We start from the raw sequence: 23,278 nt of genomic DNA, 5'->3' as shown, positions 1-23,278 counted from the left end.
TGTCATTCTGTGCTGACAGACTCCCTTTAAAGGCACGGATGATTGACCTCGTGGAGGCCAAAACATCCAACACCGCGGAGACACCATCATGTGTTTCTCAATGCAGTGATCCAGAACACTGCCCCCAAATATGCAAATGCATGTAGAGGAGCTGCGGAGACACCATCACGTGTTTCTCAACGCAGGCAGTGAATAGCCAGGCCTTTCCCCGGGAAGGAACAACCAAGGGAAGGGGAGCATCCAATAAAGGAAAACATCCAATAAAGGAAAACCACCTATGCCAAGCATGGTATCCATCCACAGAAAGTTAGCAGTCACTCCCTGACGAAGGCAGATGGCTAAACTCGTGTTGGGGTGGACGCTTCCTCGCCACAATGACTGACCTTTCTATACAGGTATAGTCTCATGGCAACTTTAAAAAATACTGTTACTTCTCTTCCAACAGTGATCATATATGTCCTGAGCATTAATGCGCATGCACTTTGTTAAACTCTATGGGTTGCTCATTGACATATACAGTATCTATACCTTCTCTGACACTACCAGGTCTATTGATATATTTCAGTGACTACATTCTGTCTGGATACTTAGGCACCAGTACATTAGGTCTATGTCTATGCACTTGTATACTTTATGGTAGTTCCTTATCAACAATTGCACTTATTTTTATTCATTTATTATTTTTTTAATACCAGTATCTAAACAATTGTGCCAGACAGTCTTTATATTGAGGTTTTACTTACCTCGTGATTGTTACTGTTCTATTTGGTTATTTTTCCCACCCCATTATATTGTTATCCTTGATCAATAAAGTTATATATTTTTTATTTCACACTTACCTTTGACGTCCTTTTGTATTTCACGTTTATACCGATAAGTCTCCAATTGATCCTTAACCCCATCATGACAGGAGCTTTTTGCGGCTTTGCGTTTTCGTTTTTCGCTTTCCTTCTTTTCAGAGCCATAACTTTTTTATTTTTCCATCAATATGGCCATCTCAGGGCTTATTTTTTGCATGACAAGTTGTACTTTTGAAATACATCATTGGTTTTACCATGTCGTGTGTTCGAAAATGGGAAAAAAAATTCCAATTGCGGTGAAATTGCAAAAAAAGTGCAATCCCACACTGGTTTTTTGTTTGGCATTTTTGCTAGGTTTGCTAAAACTGACCTGACATTATGATTCTCCAGGTCATTACGAGTTCATAGATACCAAACATGTCAAGGTTTTTTTATCTAAGTGGTGAAAAAAAATTCAAAAGTTTGCTAATAGAAAAAAAAAATGGTGCCATTTTCCGATACCCATAGCATCTCCATTTTTCGTTATCTCGGGTTGGGCGAGAGCTTATATTTTGTGCGCTGACCTGATATTTTTAATGATACCACTTTTGTGCAGATACATTCTTTTGATCGACCGTTATTGCATTTTAATGCAATATCGCCGCGACCAAAAATACCTAATTCTAGAGTTTCTATTTTTTTTCTCGCTACACCGTTTAGCGATCAGGTTAATCCTTTTTTTCATTGGCAGATCGGGCGATTCTGAACGCGGCAATACCAAATATGTGTAAGATTCATTTTATTTTTATTGTTTTATTTTAAAAGGGGGGGTGATTTGAACTTTTTTTTTTTTTCATATTTTGAAACAAATTGTTTTTACTTTTGCCATGCTTCAATAGCCTCCATGGGAGGCTAGAAGCTGCCACAACTCGATCGCCTCTGTTAAATAGGGGCGATGCTCAGATCGCCCCATGTAGTAGAATTACAGCATTGCTATGAGTGCTTACCACAGGGTGGCGCTCATAGCAATCTGGAATCACCAACCATAGAGGTCTCAAGGACACCTCTGGTTGTTATGTCAATGCACCGCTGACCCCAAACATGACAGGGGTCAGCGGTGTGCGTATTTCCGGCCCGATGGCTGGAAGCGTGCGTTGAATGCCGCTGTCAGAGTGTGACAGCGGCATTTAACTGGTTAATAGGTGCGGGTGGATCGTGATTCTGCCCACGCCTATTGTTGGCACCTGTCAGCTGTTGAAAAGATGTTGTGCGTTTGAAGTGGGGTCACTACTGGAGTCCACCTAAAAGTGGGGCTTCTGACGTCGGACGTACTATCCCATCCTACATCTGAAAAGGGTTAATACACGTGGCGGTAGTAGGGAACTTTCCCTCATATTAGTGCTATTTTGTCTATATTTCGACACTACTTCCCTGGGTATTTAAATTTTACTTTTGAGTTATTTTCAATAAACTTATAAACTTATTAATGGGGTAGAGAAGCACTTCAATTATTAAAACAGATGTAAACGAGACATGATGCATACAACAAACTAATCTGCCAATGGAAACTATACAGTAAACTATGTTTACATAGACATAACACTTTGAAATTACATAGTCAAATTAGAAAACCTTTTGCTTCAGTCCTGTAAAAGAAATCCCAGTATTGCCATTATCAATTATGTCTAATGATCTTGGATATATTAGTAAAATTAGGTGAGATGTAAGACTATGCTTCATTGTTCCATTCTGTTCCCAACCAACAATGTTGCTGCTGGCATTCATGTGTCAAAAAGCAACATTGATATTTGTTTCATTTGGTTGCCACTTGATTTGGAAATAAAATCTGTAAATCTGGAGGTTTACCAATATAATGTAATACACAGATGTCAACGGATGGTAACTGGTTATTCTGTTTTCTATGTAAGGTCACACAATCCAATTAAAATGCAACTCAGAGACAGCCCACACTTCTACTGAATCAAACTTCCAACAATACAGATGCCTATAGTACCGCTAGGTCAATAAAACCATGGAATATCTGAAGTGTTGCATCCAGAATATGGATTGCTGAAGAGAACACCAATATGCTGTTTTTTACCAATTAAGGGTAAAATGATAATTTTATTCTGTTCTGAGCTAACTGACTTTATAACTTAACCCCTTCATGACCTTGGGATTTTTCGTTTTTCCGTGTTCGTTTTTCACTCCCCTCCTTCCCAGAGCCATAACTTTTTTATTTTTCCGTTAATTTGGCCATGTGAGGGCTTATTTTTTGCGGGACGAGTTGTACTTTTGAACGACATCATTGATTTTAGCATGTCGTGTACTAGAAAACGGGAAAAAAATTCCAAGTGCGGTGAAATTGCAAAAAAAAGTGCAGTCCCACACTTGTTTTTTGTTTGGCTTTTTTGCTAGGTTCACTAAATGCTAATACTACCTTGACAATATGATTCTCCAGGTCAGTTCGAGTTCATAGACACCTAACATGACTAGGTTATATTTTACCTAAGTGGTGAAAAAAAATTCCAAACTTTGCTAAAAAAAAAAGAAAATTTGCGCCATTTTCCGATACTCATAGAGTCTCCATTTTTCATGATCTGGGGTCGGTTGAGGGCTTATTTTTTGCGTGCTGAGATGACGTTTTTAGTGATAGCATTTTGCTGCAGATACGTTCTTTTGATCGCCCGTTATTACATTTTAATGCAATGTTGCGGCGACCAAAAAAACGTAATTCTGGTGTTTTGAATTTTTTTCTCGCTACGCCGTTTAGCGATCAGGTTAATGCTTTTTTTTAATTGATAGATCGGGCGATTCTGAACGCGGTGATACCAAATATGTGTAGATTTGATTTTTTTTAATTGATTTATTTTGATTGGGACGAAAGGGGGGTGATTTAAACTTTTATATATTTTTTATTTTTTTCACATTTTTTTAACTTTTTTTTTTTACTTTTGCCATGCTTCAATAGCCTTCATGGGAGGCTAGAAGCAGGCACAGCACAATCGCCTCTGCTACATAGCAGCGATCTTATGTTCGCTGCTATGTCGCTGAAAATCAGGTGTGCTGTGAGCGCCGACCACAGGGTGGCGCTCACAGCTACCGGAGATCAGTAACCATAGAGGTCCCAAGGACCTCTATGGTTACAATGTACAAGCATCGCCGACCTCCGATCATGTGACGGGGGTCGGCGATGCCGTCATTTCCGGCCGCCCGGCCGGATGCGGTAGTTAAATGCCGCTGTCTGCGTTTGACAGCGGCATTTAACTAGTTAATAGGTGCGGGCAGATTGCGATTCTGCCCGCGCCTATTACAGGCACATGTCAGCTGTTCAAAACAGCTGACATGTCCCGGCTTTGATGCGGGCTCACCGCCGAAGCCCGCATCAAAGAGGGGCTTCTGACCTCAGATGTACTATCCCGTCCGAGGTCAGAAAGTGTTTATTATACATAACCCATGTGTTATAAAAAATACAGTTTTTTCCCCAATAAATGTCACATAATATGACCTTCTGCTTAGGTGGTCACCGCTGTCTATTCTCTTATATTTCATTTTGTATGTTTTCTGCAAATTTTTGTTGTTTTTCATTAGAGCTTTTCTTGACGTCCAGACATTTACTTTGGTGAAATATTTGTTTGAAAAATTGTTGAGAGTGAAGGATAGATTTACAACTGTATGCTCTCTTTGGAGGCAGACTTGAACAATTGTGTGAATAGGTGCACCAATTATAATGGATATGTTTGCCTCTACGCATTATGAAGTTAGCTATGTGACTTTTTTGTTTTCCAGTATAAGCTTATGTGACTGAATAAAGTTTGGACAAGCCCCTTCTACGCACACCTGACTGCGGTGTATATGTTCTTGCCGGTTGTAACCGGAGTGCCCCCAGACGCAGGGACCCGGTCCATGACCCTGCTAAGGGGCGCCCAATGAAAGGTGATACGAGTCTGTCAAGGGTTTGTGACGCCACCTGTTGTTTCGGTCAGGGTGACCGACGCTGCTTGGGGTCCACTGGGGTGATGTGATGGCATCTAGATGGTATACCTTCCCACAGGTGAAGTATGTCCCCAGGGCTTCCCAGTAAGGTGGATGGTGATAGTGTGAGGTTCAGACAATAACGAGGACATAGGGTTGCAGTCTCTTTACCTCTTTACTGAAGACTTCAGGATCCGCAATCCAGAGCACAGTTAACAGGGCTGTCTGAGACCGGCCGGTCCGAAGGCACATCCAGAGTTCCCTTTGCAGGTGGAAATCGTTGCCTACCACTAGTGCCTGTGTGTTGTAGTGCTTCCCTGCTGAGCTCACAACTTCTATTCTCGTTCGTTCTAATTCGTTCCAGTTCTTTCTAGTTCTCCGTCCCCCAGTATGTTATGGCTAGGACGCACCCGTTTGACGGGTAGGCTCGGAGCTCTTCCGGGACCCTAGAGACGCCCCTCTCCACGCGTTTCCCCCTATGTCTGCTTAGGTGATGTAAGGTAGACAGCCAACCTATAATTAACTGTCCTGCGGTATTTGAAGTAAGGCATAAATTCAGTCACTTCCTCGGTGTTCCGGGCACCGGCTGCGCGCCTCAGTAGGATGTTGCCGTTCTCCGGGCACGACTCCTACTGGCTCTCCTTTGTACTTGATCTCGTTTCTCACTGTCCACAATATCCTTCGCTTCGTGCCTCTTTCTTAGGATACCGCCGCGGGTGGTGCAGGCGCGGTTCCGTAACGTTCTGTTCTTGTTGCTAGGTACCTGCCAGGTTCCCATGCCTGACAGGAAACCCCCTGAATCTTCTCCCTGCAACACCCCCTGCCACGGGATGTTGCCTGAATCCAACCCAGTCAGCTTCTGACTAACTTCCTATCCAACCCCTAGTTGGTGTGAGGAGTGGCCTAAGAAATAAAACCTTTTGCTCCCCCGAGTGGCCGGAGTGTGAAGTGTAATGTGGGCTGGTGATACCTGGTCAGAAGAACTCCTTTAGTGCCATCAGACATACCATCACTCCCCTTAGTGGCAGAGCAACGTTACTGCAATGACCAGGTCTCTGGGGCGTTGCATAACCGTTCTCTATATACAATATACAAGGAAGGCTACTCTTATATTAGACTATGGCACGTCCTGACATGAGTCCACCATGCTAAGACACTGCAGCAGACTTTATGATAGTACTTGGGCCCCCCTCTTTGTGCAGTGTATTGGACATTTATGTATTGTATACAATAGGTGTCCCCATTGCAGACGTGTCACATGATCCCCTTTCCATTAGTGGGTCTTGCTCTCTTAGAATACAAAACTTCCCAGCGGAATGGTCGACACTGTAACCTCTCACACTGTGCTGAGTTAATTTGAATCGTTTTCATTGCGAGTTTTGAAAACACGAGGCTCATTATAGAGTACCTACAATAAACATTAGGTCTAAGTTTTGAAAGGTACGGTACTTTTATTTCTTGCAAATGAGCAAAATAATGAATATTATTTTCGATTGTGTGCTAATATAAACTTGCGAAAATTACCCTCAGGATGAAGAAACCATATTTTATTATAAAACAGCATATCCTACTGTTTGTCAGAGCCACTTTCTTCATGACATCATTGAAATTACTGGAAAACCCCAAGAGAACAGGTTTGCATTCAAAGTTCTATTGGCGAACACGAGCTGACATGTGAGTGTAGTTATGACATTGTAGGAGTGCTACTGCTTTGTTAGCACAGAAAAGGTGACCACGGCCTAGGTTACCCTTAATTGTCATGCACATAAAATTTTCAGTTTTATATGAAAACCAAATTGTATAACCATATACAGCTCTGGCAAAAATTAAGAGATCTTACAAAAATTAAGAGACCACCACATCAAAACCCTGTCATTGGCAGCCCAATCTCCAGACATGAACCCCATTGAAAACCTCTGGAATGTAATCAAGAGGATGATGGATAGTCACAAGCCATCAAACAAAGAAGAACTGCTTACATTTTTGCGCCAGAAGCAGTGTGAAAGACTGGTGGAAAGCATGCCAAGACGCATGAAAGCTGTGATTAAATATCATGGTTATTCCACAAAATATTGATTTCTGAACTCTTCCTGAGTTAAAACTTTAGTATTGTTGTATCTAAATGATTATGAGCTTGTTTACTTTGCATTATTTGAGGTCTGAAAGCACTGTTTGTTTGTTTTTATTTTGACCATTTTTCTTTGTCAGAAAAAAAATACAAAATGTATTGCTTGGAAATTCGGAGACATGTTGTCAGAAGTTTATAGAGTAAAAGAACAATTTACATTTTAATCCAAAATATGTCTATAAAGAGAAAAATCAGACAAACTGAACATTTTGCAGTGGCCTCTTAATTTTTGCCAGAGCTGTATATGCAAATTGTTAGCAGTTTTTCCCTTTTCCTTCTCTCACCATGTTGAGAATGGAAAATATCTTGTAGTTTAAAAAGTTATAGTAAGTCCTAAAATCTGTGTTGCTGAACATTTCAGCCTACAAATGAGAATTTAGCACACGTTCACACTATGCCAAATTCATTAAGAGGTGCACGTCATGTATTGAATTCAGCACATCTTCTAAGTGGCTAATGCCTCCATTTGCCATACCAGAAATGGACTATAAATCACTTGAAGTGAATTCTACAATTGATCACAGAAGGTGCCCAGTTGCTGAAGATTGTATTGATACTGTATGTAATATAAAGTTGATATCTGGCCTGAAGAAGGGGTCGATGATATCCTAAAACATATTGTTATTTGAGATTCAATGAAGATTTTTATGTTCTATGATAAGAATGCTCCTGACCCTGGTAAGAGGTAACAGGCGTCATTTTTTTTTGGAGTGTAACGTCAATAAGATCTATTTTTATGTTATATTATGTGTCAATGGCTATGTGATATACAATAGAAGGAACAGCGAGCTCACGGGTAGTTTTCACTTCTTGACAAACCAACCCTGCAGGATTAGGCTACTTTCACACTTCCGTCTTTTCAGATCCATTGCAATGCGTCGTTTTGGGAAAAAAACAAAAGTGCCTGCAGGATCTGTTTTTTTTCCCATAAACTTGAATTAGCGACGGATCGCGACAGATGGCCACACGTCGCATCTGGCGTGCGACGGATCCGTCGTGTTTTGGCGTACCGTCATCTGGAAAAGAACGTTCAATGTTCATCTGAACAAATCCCAATGGAAAAAGAAAAAAAGATTCAATCTGATAGCCTCAAAATAAAAAATCCTTACTTTTATCCAATACAGACCAGAGTGGAATGTATGGAGGATTTCCAAGATATTATAGAAAAAGATCTAAGAAAATTAAAAGAAGAATGTGGTAAAAAAATCATTACCAAAAGATCCAATCTGACATTTAATAAGAAAAAAAGCCCTCCAAGAATTAAAAGACATGAAGAATGTTGTGATAAAAAGAAGTGACAAAGGAGGAATGATTGTCATTCTAAATGAAGTAGATTACATCACCAAAGTGGAAGAACATCTTGCAACACATATGAAAAACTTGAAAGCAATCCTACTAAGGAATACAATTTAAAGATTAGTAGAATGATTGAAGAAGGCTTGAGCTTGGGTGTTTTACACAAAAAACAAGCAGAGTATTTATATGTACCATTTCCTATTTTACCAACACTATATGGACTTCCTAAAGACCATAAGGGTAATGGTATACCACCTATTAGACCCATAGTTTTAGGGGTCGGATCTATGACTGAACATATGTGTGAGTGGTTGGATTCATTATTGCAACCGTTAGTAAGGACGCCAGGTTACATCAAGAACTCTAGAGAAGTACTAAAAACTTTCTCCAGAAAAACATGGCAAGAAGGTTTTTCGTGGCTCTGTTGTGATGTAATTTCCCTTTACATGAGCATACCACATGATGTTGCCATGACAGCCTTGGAGTTTCATCTTAATAACTACAATCTTTATTCACAGGATTTGATTCAGTATATATTGCTAGTGAGATTTTTCTTACTTAAGCATAATGTTTTTTCATTTAATAAGACTATTTACAGACAAAGGACTAGAGTTCCTATAGGAGCTAAGTACTTCCCATCGCTTGCAAACCTGACTATGGCTTTTTGGGAATCTGTGTACATTTATTCTGTTGATAACCCGTTTCTTATTTTTTGTTCTGGTATGGCAGATACATCGACGACACCCTCATCATTTGGGGGCGATGTGTCTGCCATACTGCAATTCATGGAATATGTCAATGGTAATGATCTTGGTATTAGGTTTACATACAGGCACAACAAAAAATGTATATTGTTTCTTGATCTGGAATTGGAGGGTGAGTGCGGTAAAACTATTCATAGTAAAACGCATATTAAACCAATGAGTGGAAATACGGTTCTACACGCCAAGAGTAGTCACCCCTCCCACTCAATTAAATACATACCGGTGGGAGAATTCACCAGACTCAAGAGAAACTGCAGCAAAGCAATAGATAGAGAAAGAGAGTTTGACAATTTGGAAATACGACTTGATAAGCGCAGTTACCCTAAATGGTGTCTAAAAAGAGCCCGAAATATGGTAGATAAAAAAGATAGAGAGAATTTATTAAAATCTAATCTTAAATCTAAAAAAAATAGGGCAGTCAAGCAAAATAAACCGTATGTTTGCCTTTAGTATAGTTCCCATTTTAATGAGATCAAATCCATTATACAGAAGCGGCTACCAATTTTAGAACAGGATGACATTTTGTCAAATATACTGAATGACGGCATAAATATAGTAGCCAGAAGAGCTCCAAAGATAGGGGACATAATTTCTCCAAGTCAACATACATCCAAATCTAGATCCAATGCATGGTTGGAATGCAAAGGCTTCTATAAATGCGGCACTATTGCATGTAGCACATGTACATCAAGCCAATCAGGCAATATATTTACTAATTCAAAAATCCACAGTGATTGGTTTCTTAGTACTATGAATACTGGCAATGTTCATATGTTGTTAGACATGATTAAGATCGCATAGATCGAAATGCGTTGTCTATCCTCATGACTGCATCCACCTTTGAGCAAGGATTTTAATCACGCTATATTTATATGCACTAATAAAGAATTTCAAGATTTTAGGAGCTGGAGTACACACCTTTTTCCTCATCTTCCATTGCTGCACGCTTTGGTCGGGACGAGATCTCCGTGCTCCTTCGGTCTGTCGGTGAGCTGGCTGTGGCTTTTAGCCTTATTTTTCTATATATTTGTAACACTTTTTTGTCTGCGTCGAAAAAACGTACAGCGACGGATCCTGCGGCGCCTGTCGTTGGCTAGAATGGAAGCCTATGGGCGCAGGATCCGTTGCTGTCCGTCAAATGACGGAATCCAGCAACAGATTCCATTTTTTTACACTGAGCATGCCTGGAAGGATTTCTATTCCTTTAATTTAACCCATTTTTCCTGCAGCTGCTGCATCGACGGATCCGTCAAAAAACAGGATCCAGTGCATCCGTTTTTTACAATCTGCACTGGATCCGACTTTGACGGATTGTGACCGATTCTAAAAGACGGAAGTGTGAAAGTAGCTTTAAGGTGAAAAATTGATTTGGTTTTACCCTTTAAAAGTCCTATTTTGCTAGTCAGGAATAGAAAGCCACCAGTGACTCTTTCTCTCATAATTCCTTTTCATTTTCCGTATATAGATTCGGCACTTGAAATAATGCCTTAGTGACTTGAAAAAAAAGATTTACAGGAACAAATTAGGTCAGTAGTTTCTGGAATACGCTATCATGGACACTCTTCCTCTTGTGAGGATGTTGCTGTATTCAGTGTAGGTCTGTTTGCATTACAAATACTCTATGTTCATCCCAAGTGGCGGCTGGACCAGGTGGCTTTAATTTGTTTTCTGTTTACTATGATGTCATTGCTATTTTGATTGATCCGTGAGTGTCCTGCAAACCACAGCAAAGTCAGCAAACTGTGACATTGTCAGAACTGCTAGATGCTGATCTGCATTCTGATTGGCTCATCACAAACTTGAGCAAAATGAATTACAATAATGTTGAGTAAGCCAACTGGCAAAACATGTTTTGGAACATTGATGAGATGATATTTTAGGAAAAATGATCTTTCTAAGAGGGTATGGACTAACTGATTGCATCCCACTTTGCCAGTATTCTGACATACAGTACTGGAATGCAATACCTACATCTGCAATCACTCAGGTCTGACGATTCAGCGAATGACTTCCATGGCTTTTCAGCTAATTACAACTCACAGGGGATGAAGTGAAATATCTAAACTGGAAGCAGATACATTCAAAATGTATTGCTTAAAACTGCAAAAATAACACACTAGAAAACAAGCATAGTAATATAGTGCAGCACTGACAGGTATAATGCATTGCAATATAATATAACAGTGATCAGAGTAATGAAAGTTGTTTTTTTAAATCTAAAAAAGATTTTTTAAACAAATGAGAAACTAATTAAAAAAAATAATGCTAATAAACAGGTATATTTATGTAAGAAAAAATGGAAAATCTCATACTGTTATTGTTACATCTAAAATGACCTGACCTTTAATACTTTCACACTAAATAACCCATTGAGTGAACAACATAAAAAACAAATAAAAAATGTTAAATGTTTTTTTATCATAGTGTAACTAAAGTTGAAATAAAATCCGATCAAAAAGTCGAAGGGAAATAAAAATGTTATCACTGAAAATATCATCTTGTCCCGCAAAAAATGTGACAAACGACTCTGCATGCATGGTCTATTACACTGACACACTCTGGTCTAGTGTGTGCCAAATGGACACTGCTTACACTTATGCTGAGTCAATGGAAATACTTCTAGGTTATGCGCCAAGAGCTTATCTGAAGTAATAACAGCCTAATAGAGAAACATAATATTTAATCATGGGACAGCCCTTTCGATCAGGTTCAAACTAAATCTACTGAGAGTTCTCTGTATTCTTTTCAAAAGCGATAGCTCTTTTTATTATTTATGGTATTACTAAGATATAAAAATACTGTTCATTGCTATCAAACCTGGACAAACCATTTACCTATTCTTCTATATCTTTAGTGTGGTTTTTACAGCAGCAATGTACAATATGTTACAGTCGCCTTTGACGTTTAACAACATAGAAGACTACATCCATCATCATCACACATTGAAAATAAATTGTTTGTGTGTCATCTTATAGCTGTTTTACTATTTTTCATTATCGAGAGATGGGAATAGGCATTGTCTCCCATAACACAGGTCTGCAAAAAATATTTTTTCAAGAGCTGTTTTGGTTATTCCACGTAATCTTTATGTTTTTAAGTGCGCTGAATTCGAAAAAGACCTCCGTTTTCTGGGACATCACGTTTTCTGACAATTTAAGTAACTATGTTAAATAAGTCAATACCTTAAAATAAATGAAAATAGACTCATAAAATTATTTTTTTATTACAAATGTTTCATGAAAATCATTTTTTAACTGCAATGAGCTCACTAACACACACTAAAATCGATCCTTCTTCCCTGTGTGGCTTCTCTTGGTACATTTACGCTTGTGAGTAGCATCTGGAATGTCTCTCTAAAGCGTCCATTAGTAGTCTTCCATCATTGTAATGCTCCATCTTCCCTGGAATCTTCTTTCCATCTCTTTAATGTCCTGGTGGAATCGTTCACCTTGCTCTTCCCTCACAGCTCCCAAATTTTCAGGAAAGTTGTCAAGGTGGGAATGGAGGAAATGCACTTTCAAGCTCATCGGGCAACCTAAAGCTTGAAATGCTTTCAGCATTCGTCCGATGATTTTTTTGTAGTCAGGGTCTTTGTTATTACCTAAAATTTCTCTACGACCTCTTTAAATGCAAACCACCATTCTTTTTGAGGATATTCACCACAAATGTAACAGAAACTGTCAGGCGAATTAATACACTTCCGATGAGCCATAATGTTAATTTTGGGAAACACGGTTGAATATGACGAGCTAACACAAACTGAGATGAAAAAGTGTGAACAGGCGAGAACCAAGATAAAACAATTGAATCAAGCCCAAGCATGTCAGAGCCTGCTCATTCAGCTTGCAACATGTTGATGCTGGTTTCATTAGCTCAATCTGAAAGTTCTTTTCTTTGAACGTTATATTTTTTTGGCATTGTATATCTTCAATGCACTGATGTGAATTAATTACCGTATTTTCCGGCGTATAAGATGACTTTTTAACCCCTGAAAATCTTCTTAAAAGTTGGGGGTCGTCTTATACGCCAGGTGTCATCTTGTACACCGGGTGCAGACCAATGTGTATAGTGGGTGGGGGGAGTGGTCCCAATGATGAAGAGAGGGCGTCTCACAGAAAAGTGTGAGTGGAGTATCCCCCTATTACCTCATTGCAGCTGCAGCGTGGGGTCTCTGTGCTGGGGAGCGGCGGCGGCTGCTCCTCTTTGTGCCGCGTGGGTGCTGTGCTGTGGGGTGGCGGCTCCTCTTCGTGCAGCGTCAGGGTTCTGTGCTGTGGGGCGGTGTATATTCCGGCATTTCCCAATTCCTCAAAGCCCGGAGGCACCAGATACGCCTCCCCACAGCACAGTGCCCTGACGCTGCACGAAGAGGAGCCGCCGCCCCACAGCACAGCACCCACGCGGCACAAAGAGGAGCAGCTGCCGCCGCTCCCCAGCACAGAGACCCCACGCTGTAGCTACAATGAGGTAATAGGGGGATACTCCACTCACACTTTCCTGTGAGACGCCTCCTCTTCATTATCGGGACCACTCCCCCCCCCAAAAGGCACATTAGTCACCGGCCCTATAAGACGACACATGGCATATAAGAAGACCCCCGACTTTTAAGAAGATTTTATATTTTAACTGGAAAAGATGGGGGGTCGTCTTATACACCCAGTCTTATACACCGGAAAATACGGTAATAGTAATTTTGACTTTCAAAACCCTAAAAAAAAAAAAAAAAAGCCAAAAACTGAGAAAAATATACTAAATTTGAAGAGAATTTTGCATTTTGTGGCAAATCCTAACGTCCAGGATTTTTTTCAATATTTTTTTCGCTTTCAGCACACCAAAATACATGGAAATTAGATGAAAATAATCAAACAGCTTTTTAGTCGCAGACCTGTGAATTGTTCCTATGAGATATTTCCAATTTTATGTTATTGAATGTGTTGGTTCCCAAACATTCATTTCACAAGTTGAAATGACCATTTGAAAAAGATAGTTGTGTTAATGGAGCGCCCCCATGGGGCCGGGGTACTCGGTACCGGGTCCTTCAGTTCTCAAGGGGGATGTCACGGTGGCTGACCCGGTCCGTGGCCCTAGGGACGTCCATGTATAAAGGGAAAGGTCTTTAAAGGGGAAATGTTTGTGACACCACCTGTAGTATTCAGTCAGGGTGACCGACGCTGCTTTAAGGGGTCCCCTGGGGTGATGTTATGGCAGCTAGATGGTATACCTTCCCACAGGTGAAGTATGTCCCCAGGGCTTCCCAGTGTGTAGATGGTGGATGGTGTGAGGTGCAGTGAAGAACGAGGACACAAGGTTGCAGTCTCTCTACCTTTTACTCAAGGCTTCAGCATCCATAGTCCAGAGCACCAGATTACAGGGCAGGCAGAGTCCGGCCGGTTTGGAGGCAAATCCAGAGTCCCCTTATCCAGGTGGAAATCAGTAACCTTCCTCTAGCGCCTTGGTGTTATAGTACCTTACTGCTAAGCCTCTCATAAGGTCATCACAGATGTTGTAGAGGTTATCGATGTTATCTCTTTCTCTCTGTCCCCCAGATGGATAGGACAAACCCGTATGACCGGTGGCCTGAGGCTTTTTACAGGGACTCTATCATGCATCTCGTGGGTGCCACCTTGCCTCCTGGGTATGGGGCGGATCAGTAACTTACAATTGGCTGTCCTGCCAGTCTCTGGAGCAAGGCATAAAGGACTGTTGCTCCCTCAGTGTTCTGGCTACTGGGATCCTGCACCTCAGAAGGAGGCAGCCTGTGCAGGGCAGAACTCCTTCTGGTATCCACTCCTTTGCTATGACTTCTTCACCCTCTCTACAATACAGTTCTCTTTTCATGTCTTTTCTTAGGAACTGCTGCACGTGGGGCAGGCGCAGCTCCGTGACCTTCTGTCTAGGCCTCTGACAGGCTCCCACCCCTGTCAGGGACCAACTGCCTGAGCGAAGCTCAGCCAGCAACTGCCTAACTTCCTCTCCAGGCCACCAGTTTTACCTAATTGTGAAGAGTGCCCTAATAAATAGGAGCATAGCTCCCCCTGGTGGACTGGAGTATGAAATGTGTTCCATGTTTGTAGTACCTGGTAAAGATATCTCCCTTATTGCCTCCAAACGTAACATCACTCCCCTAGAGGAGAATGATATTACTGCAATGACCAGGACCCTGGGGCGCTGCATTAATAGTTTAATTTTATCAAAAAGCAAAATGAAAAGTGAATGAACAAAATAGACAAATCTAAATCAAATTAATGTTTGGTGTGACCAATTGTTCCCTTTGAGAAAGCATCATTTCATCTAAGTACACTTGCACACAGCTTTTGAAGAAGTGTTTTGCAGTATGGAGGACAACAAGAAATGGGCAATGTTGAGGACCGTAAAGGCACTGGTCAGCCAATGAAACTTAATGCTGCAGATGAAAGACAAATCATGCTTCCTCTCTTTGGAATTAGAAGATGTCTAGCAGTGCAATCAGCTTAGAACTTGTTTTTGAAGAAATACAGAGGAAAGTTTTTTTTTGGTCTATGCTTCCATCTTTGCAACCACGTGACGTCACGCAATGCTGGACCCAAAACCTGAGTTTGCAACGTAAGAACAGTTTGCTCAGCACTACCAGCTGAGGCACTCTTAGTAACTTAACAAGGCTGTTATTTTCCACTTTACTTACATGTGCAGTAGTTAATAGGTATACATGATGTCTCCCAAACTCCAAAGACAAACTAATAGGGAATTTAAATTGTGAGCTCCAATGGTTCCTATGGAAATTAATGGCACTATACAAGCAAAATAAATTAAAAAGCTCCAATATGCAAATTATATAGTTATTTAAAAAGGAAGTGATGTTTAGAGGTTATGGGCATCATGGCAAAAGAGTAAGGTGGCAGAACCTGAACAGTAAAGTTTGGCATCCGTACCGAACACCTACTGTTAGGGCATGGACACTAAACAATAGGAGCACCGTGTTAATGTTGGGTTCGGACCCCCGAACACCGGGTGTTTGTCATACTGTCATATGATTTTTTTTCTACTCAATACTGTTTCTTTAACCCCTTTCTGACCTCAGGCGGTGAGGCTACATCAAAGCCGCGACATGTCAGCTGTTTTGAACAGCTGACATGTGTGCGCAATAGCGGCGAGTGGTATCGCGATCCACCCGCCGCTATTAACTAGTTAAATGCTGCTGTCAAACGCTGACAGCGGCATTTAACTACTGCTTCTGGCCATTCGGCCAGAAATGCGCTCATCGCCGACCCATCACATGATTGGGGGTCAGCGATGCGTCGGCATAGTAACCAGAGGTCTCCTTGAGACCTCTATTTTTGCTGATGCCGGCTTGCTGTGAGCACCACCCTGTGGTTGGTACTCATAGCAAGCCTGTAGTTAAGCTACATAGGAGCCATCTGATGATTGCTGCTATGTAGCAGAGCCGATCAGGCTATTCCAGCTTCTAGCCTCCCATGGAGGCTATTAAAGCATGGCAAAAGTAAAAAAAAATGTTTAAAAAAATATGAAATAAATAAAAAAAATATAAAAGTTTAAATCACCCCCCTTCGCCCCATTCAAAATAAAACAATAAAAATAAAATCAAATATACACATATTTGGTATCGCCGTGTTCAGATTCGCCAGCTCTATCAATGAAAAAAGGATAAAAAATTTAAAAAGCCAAAATTCCGTTTTTTTTGGTCGCCGCGACATTGCATTAAACTGCAATAATGGGCGATCAAAAGACATTATCTGCACCAATGTACCACTAAAAACGTCAGCTTAGCATGCAAAAATAAGCCCTCACCCGACCCCAGATCATGAAAAATGGAGACGCTACGGGTATTGGAAAATGGCACATTTTTCTTTTTTTTTAAAGTTTGGAATTTTTTTTCACCACTTAGGTAAAAAATAACCTAGACATGTTTGGTGTTTATGAACTAGAAATGACCTGGAGAATCATAATGGCAGGTCAGTTTTAGCATTTAATGAACCTAGCAAAAAAGCCAAACAAAAAACACGCATGGGATTGCACTTTTTTTGCAATTTCACCGCACTTGAAATTTTTTTCCGATTTTCTAGTACACGTCATGGTAAAACCAATTATGTCATTCAAAAGTACAACTCGTCCCACAAAAATAAGCCCTCACATGGCCATATTGACGGAAAGATGAAAAAGTTATGGCTTTGGGAAGGAGGGGAGCGAAAAACGAACACGGAAAAATGGAAAATCCCAAGGTCATGAAGGGGTTAAAATCACAATTTAAAAAAATAAGTTAATGAGGTCATCCGCACATCTATTTTGTAGAGATGGGCGGACCCCTGGATGTTCGTGTTCGGCTGAACAGTTAAAAAAAGTTTGGGTTTAGGTACCAGAACAGTACCCGGATACAATTCACTTGAATGGGGGTCCCCAAACATCCAGTGTTTGCCACGCTGTCATGTGCATTACAGCACGGCAAACGCTGCTTCTGATCGGGGGTAAAATCATTACTGCCGGTCAGACAGCTGCGGTTCCCACGTTATCAAATGACAGTGTGAGCCCGCAGCTGTGATTGGAGGTAAAATGTTTACCTTCAGTCACTGATGTCGGCTGATGGGGCTACTGCTCAGATAAGCCTATGCCTGCTGCCGCTAATAACAGCAAGAGCAGGCTGCTGCCGATGGGAGTATGCATCAGCTGGCGCCTATGATCTAGATAAATTAAAAAAAAAAAAAAAATAAGTCATGGGTTCCCCTCTATTTTTTATAACCAGCCTGACAAAAATAACAGCTGGTAGCTGTAACCCTCAGCTATCAGCGTTAGCAAGGTTGCTTATTAAAAAAAAGATGGGTCCCTATGCCATTTTGTTTGCCATTTTTTAAAATATTTAAATGAATAATTTAAAAAAATGGCGTGGGGTCCCCCTCGATTTTTGAGAACCAGCCAAGCTAAAGCAAACAGCTGGGGGCTGGTATTCTCAGGCTGGAAAGGGGCCATGGATATTGTCAATGATTAGTAATAGATAGTTGTCTTATTGACGCCTCTTCATTACTAACCAGTGGGCTTGATTTCACCGGGCAATACAAAGGTGACATCAACCCCACAAATATGAACCCACTTGCCACCGCTACAGAGCAAGTGGGAAGAGTCGGGTAAAGCTCCAGAATTGGCGCATCTAATAGTTGCGCCTATTCTGGGCGGCTGCACCCGGGGGGAATTCGAACATATTATATGCCTGAGATACTTGGATAACACCCGAGCACGCAAGGATAACACGATATCCAAGCACGCTCGCTCATAACTAATATTGTAGCTTCATATATAATTAGTATCTTGTTTTTTTCTGTAATAAAAAAACCCACCAGTTACAGGAATACAATTTAATAGATTTGTTGCAGAAATTTCCATGACTGATAACAAGTTTTATACATGTAAATGGATTTTCTACAACTTGTACACGCTCTTGTATAAAAACTAAAGCAAACAGCAAGAAACCCTTATGCATGTAGAAAAAACATATCTCAGTATACTTAAAAAAAGAAGAGACAAGGTCTTAAAGGGTTAAGCAGTCAAGGTAGAAAAGACATTACAAAAGTGAAAAGACAAGCTTCCCTCTGGCTTTGAAGTCAGCACATGTAGAGAGAGGCACTGGGGTATTCTAGATAAAAGCTTTGATCAATACCAGTACACATGTAGAGCTGACTGGAGACAGAAGTAGGGGCTACAATCGTGCAGGATATCACCGGGATATAAAGAGGCACATGAGGATGAAATGCCTGTAATTGTAATTACCTTCCGTTTTCTAATGTAATCTTTCATTGTTACAAGGAAAGCGCAAATGGCCCACAAGAAAATGTTTTACCAGAAATCACAATGGAAACTCAATAGTTAACATGATACAATTTCTGATGTTATAGAAGCTAAACCAGTACCAATGCCAATTCTCGAAAAAGAGAAAAAAGCAAACTTGTTCTATCACAATGACGACAAATGTCTTACAATGCATCCTTCACTGCCAATAAAGGGATTGCCCAGAGAGGAGATACTTAGCAAATCAGCAAAGCTTTAATAGTATCCCCGAAGGAAGGCAAATGAAAGGCCTCAGGAGGGCAGGAGGACATGCCAATAAAATATTTGATGTTCCAACAAGAAAAATATGCTTTAAGTTCATGATTCAGACAAAACAAATGTCTGCTAATGCCATCCATGCAATTCCTGATGTTAAATTTCACATCTTTAAAGAAACATAAATGACATGGTGAGGGCTTCTAAGTCTACGTTCACATTTGTGGTGTGCGCCGCAGCGTCGTCGCCGCAACGCACAACGCAAACAAAAATGCAGCAAAACGCATGCACAACGCTGCGTTTTTTGGAAACGCAGTTGCGTTTTGACCAAAAAAGCAGCGTTTTTCGACGCATGCGTTTTTTGTGCAGTGAGTCATTCTTCATCCCCCCCCCCCAAAAAAAAAGTGTCTACACAATAGATAAGGACCACCAATGGCTAGAAGAGGGTTGGTGTTATGTAATTGTGTATATACCCTGGCAGAGATGAATTCCTCCCATTTTGCTGGTATTCATGATGGAGCGTCCCATGGACAGTATCTACATGGATATGGAGATGGAATTTGCCTTGGCTCATGCCTATGCTGTCGCCTGTTTTCATCAAAGGGAAAGGGAAAAACGGAGATGGAGTCGTCGCCGCTTTTGGATACACCCTATCGTGGAAGTCCGGGAGAGCCGTGGAGCATACCATTGCTTGTTTGGCGAACTGAATGACAACCTGGAGAAATATTTCGAATATACCAGGATGTCTCAGGACAGCTTCCGCTATCTTCTGCGTCGGGTGGAAGGATCCATTAGCAGGCAGGACACACAGCTCCGGAGAGCTATTTCCGCAGAGGAACGGCTGCTGGTGACTCTACGGTACGTAGCTGTTTGAATGACTGTGATATGTTCTTGCCTTTTTTTTTTTTTTTTTTTTTTTTTAATTTTTTTGGGGTTTGGTATGGTCAATGTACTTTTATAAATTACAATGTACTTTAATGTAAATATCTTTATCTTCTTGGCAGTTTCCTGGCTACCGGAGAGACCTTGAGATCACTTCATTTTCAATTCCGGATTGGAGTCTCCACTCTTTCCGGAATTATTGCTGAGACATGCCGCGCATTGTGGGATAATCTCCGGGAGGAATTTTTACCCGTCCCTACAAGCGAAATCTGGGAGGCCAACGCACAGAAATTTGAGCAAGTGTGTTCTTTTCCAAACTGTATTGGCGCAGTGGATGGAAAGCACATTCGGATTACCAAGCCTGCGAAAAGTGGATCCCTTTTCTACAATTACAAAAAATACTTTTCAACTGTGCTCATGGCAATTGCCGGTGCGGACTGCCGTTTTCTCGCAGTGGACATAGGTGCGTTTGGGCGTGCAAATGACTCACGCACATTTAAAGAGTCGGATATGGGCCAAAAATTGTATGGCAACAATTTTAATTTCCCACAGCCACAACCTCTTCCCCACACCGAAGGCCCTGCGATGCCATTTGTTGTGGTTGGGGATGAGGCATTCCAAATGTCTGCCAACCTATTGAAACCCTACTCCAGTCGGGGCTTGGACCATACAAAAAGGGTTTTCAATTACAGACTGTCCAGGGCCAGAAGGACTGCCATCCTTGTCTCCAAATGGCGGATATTAGGATCCGCCATTAATCTTAAAATTGAAACAGTGGATGAGGTGGTGAAGGCTTGTGTGGTTCTCCACAATTACATTATGGCCAAAGAGAGACTGAATGTGGAACTCGATGAACCCATAGCCAACCCATTGCCCGATTACCATGATCATCCTCTGAGGACAAGTGTGGAAATTGCGCAGATGAGGGATCGTTTTGCGGCCTATTTTGTGTCAGATGTTGGCCGTGTGTCATGGCAAGATCAAATGGTGCAGTAATAATGTTACTGTTGGACTGTATTCTGGTTTTAACTACACCAATAAATACCTCTACTGTGACTGTGCTAAAAATATAATATGATAATAAACTAATTCTCCAGTAAATGTTCAATAAATGTTATCCGTTTAGGTTGGTTTGGTTATGTCAAATTTGGCATCTACCTATAGTTCACAAATGTAATGTGCCTTATATAAAAAATTGGAACCCTTTGTTTTTAAAATGTTGTTGTTTAATAAAAATTTTTTCTAATTTTTCTACCCTGCTTCAAATAACATTTTTATACCATACCATATAACATATTTATTTGTTTGTCAGATCGCCGTGTATCGTTGTGTTTGACAGCAAAAGCAACGATACCAGCGATGTTTTACAATGGTAACCAGGGTAAATATCGGGTTACTAAGCGTAGGGCGGCGCTTAGTAACCTGATATTTACCCTGGTTACCAGTGTTAAATGTAAAAAAAAAATACAGTACATATACTCATCTTCGCGTCCCCCGGCATCCGCTTCCTGCACTGACTGAGCGCCGGCCGTAAAGTGAATGCACAGCACAGCGGTGATGTGACCGCTCTGCTGTTAGGGCCGTCACTCAGTCAGTGCAGGGAAGCGGACGCCGGGGGACGCAATTGTGAGTATATGTACTGTTTTTTTTTTTACATTTAACACTGGTAACCAGGGTAAACATCGGAAGCGTGGCCCTGCGCTTAGCAACCTGATGTTTACCCTGGTTACCCGGGGACCTCGGCATCGTTGGTTGCTGGAGAGCTGTCACACAGACAACTTTCCAGCGACCAAATAGCGATGCTGCAGTGATCTGCATCATTGTCTGTTTCGCTGCAGCATTGTTAAGTGTGAAGGTACCTTTACGGTATGTGTCCACGTTCAGGATTGCATCAGGATTTTGTCAGTATTTTTCATCAGTATTTGTAAGCCAAAACCAGGAGTGGAACAATTAGAGGAAAAGTAGAATAGAAACATCTGCTCCACTTCTGTATTTATCACCCACTCCTGGTTTTGGGTTACAAATACTTATGTAAAATCCTGACCAAATCCTGATGCAATCCTGAGCGTGGACACATACCCTTAGTGTTTGAAAACACCTCATACACTTTAGTGTTTGTACCTCATACACTTTAGTGTTTGTAAACACCTCATACAGCAATGAGAGACCCCCCAAAAAGGCAAAATAACAATTGTAAAAATAGTGTCTGACATTGCATATATGAGGTGTTTGAAGCACAAAATATGTGTAGACAGCGCACGGCGTGACTTGCCGAGAAGTATACTGGAAAATAAGAACAAATATTGTTGTTTTAAAACAAACTTTTTTTATTGGGGGGAAACAGAAAAAAAAAGGGGGAAATAAACTTAGGGGGTATCAACCTCTGCCACCATGGGGGAATGGTATGTCTCTTGTTTGGAATGGGGAGAGGAAGAGGAGGATGATGACGAAGAGGAGGATGATGACGAAGAGGAGGATAATGACCTATAGTCCAGGAGGCTCGATGGCAGGTCCAAACCCTCCGCAGGGTATACTGGGGAAGAAACCGCCACCTCTGTAGGGGAGGGAGGAGGCAACACAAGCCTTTGCGAGGTTCTTGGTTGGCCCTGGCTGCTCCTGCTGCGGCTAGAGCCCCGACGCGCACTTTGTGTCTGTACTGGAGCAGCCAGAGCCTCAGTGTGTGCCTCAGTGTGTGTCCTCTTCCTTTTTTTTCTTTTTTTCTCTCCCGCGGCAGCTCCCCCAGAATGACGCCTACGGGAGGATGAGGGCCTGGCAGGAGCAGGAGTCGGCGGCACAATGCTATGGTGCCTGTGGTGGCGTCGCTCGGCACGTGGACCACGGTGGGGTGGCTGGAGTGGCTCTCCAGCAGGAGTCGGAGTCATGCTAGCCAGCGACGGCACTACAGGCATTGTCGCTGACTGCATGACCCGAGCCTGCTGCAGAGCCCTCACATAGGCAGTGTTGCAGGCCTGCATCACCGAAATCAGGAGTTCCGGCGTAAGGTGTTCCACCATGCCCTTAGCAATGGTACTAAAAAAATGTTTGGTCGGACTCGAGAGCTCGGATTCCATAGTTTCAAGGCGCCGGTCGATATTGGACAGACGAGTGTCCATTTTATCGCTCAACGCCTTGAAACAGTTCTGGAAAACCGTGCTGAAATGCAAAAATTCGGGCATGGCTGGCCTGTCCGAGGCCCGCTGGCGCTGTCGGGAATTCCCGAACGAAGGTGCGCCAGAGGCCTCGGGCAGGGGAACACCTGATGTACCGGCTGCCGGTTCTCCAGATGGCGGTGCAAGCCTGCTGTCGCTGTGGGAGGGCTGTGATGGGTCAGATGGCGATTCATGATGGTCCGCTCCTGCGGGGCGAGCTCGCTCGAGGGTGCTGCTGTGTGTCCTGTGAAAAGATAAGGGAAAAATTAGTCTTCAATTAAT

At 41.7% G+C, this 23,278-nt stretch overlaps 1 protein-coding gene across 1 annotated transcript in view; it reads right to left on the bottom strand.

Moving 5' to 3' along the window:
- Window positions 1-23,278, bottom strand: part of AIG1 (androgen induced 1) — a 587,426-nt gene that overhangs the window by 103,327 nt on the left and 460,821 nt on the right. The gene's annotated exons all lie outside the window — the stretch shown is intronic.

This window comes from Ranitomeya imitator, chromosome 5, assembly GCF_032444005.1.
Source record: "Ranitomeya imitator isolate aRanImi1 chromosome 5, aRanImi1.pri, whole genome shotgun sequence".
In the NCBI taxonomy this organism is placed as follows: Eukaryota; Metazoa; Chordata; class Amphibia; order Anura; family Dendrobatidae; genus Ranitomeya; species Ranitomeya imitator.
This window is presented reverse-complemented; position numbering and strand designations above follow the sequence as displayed.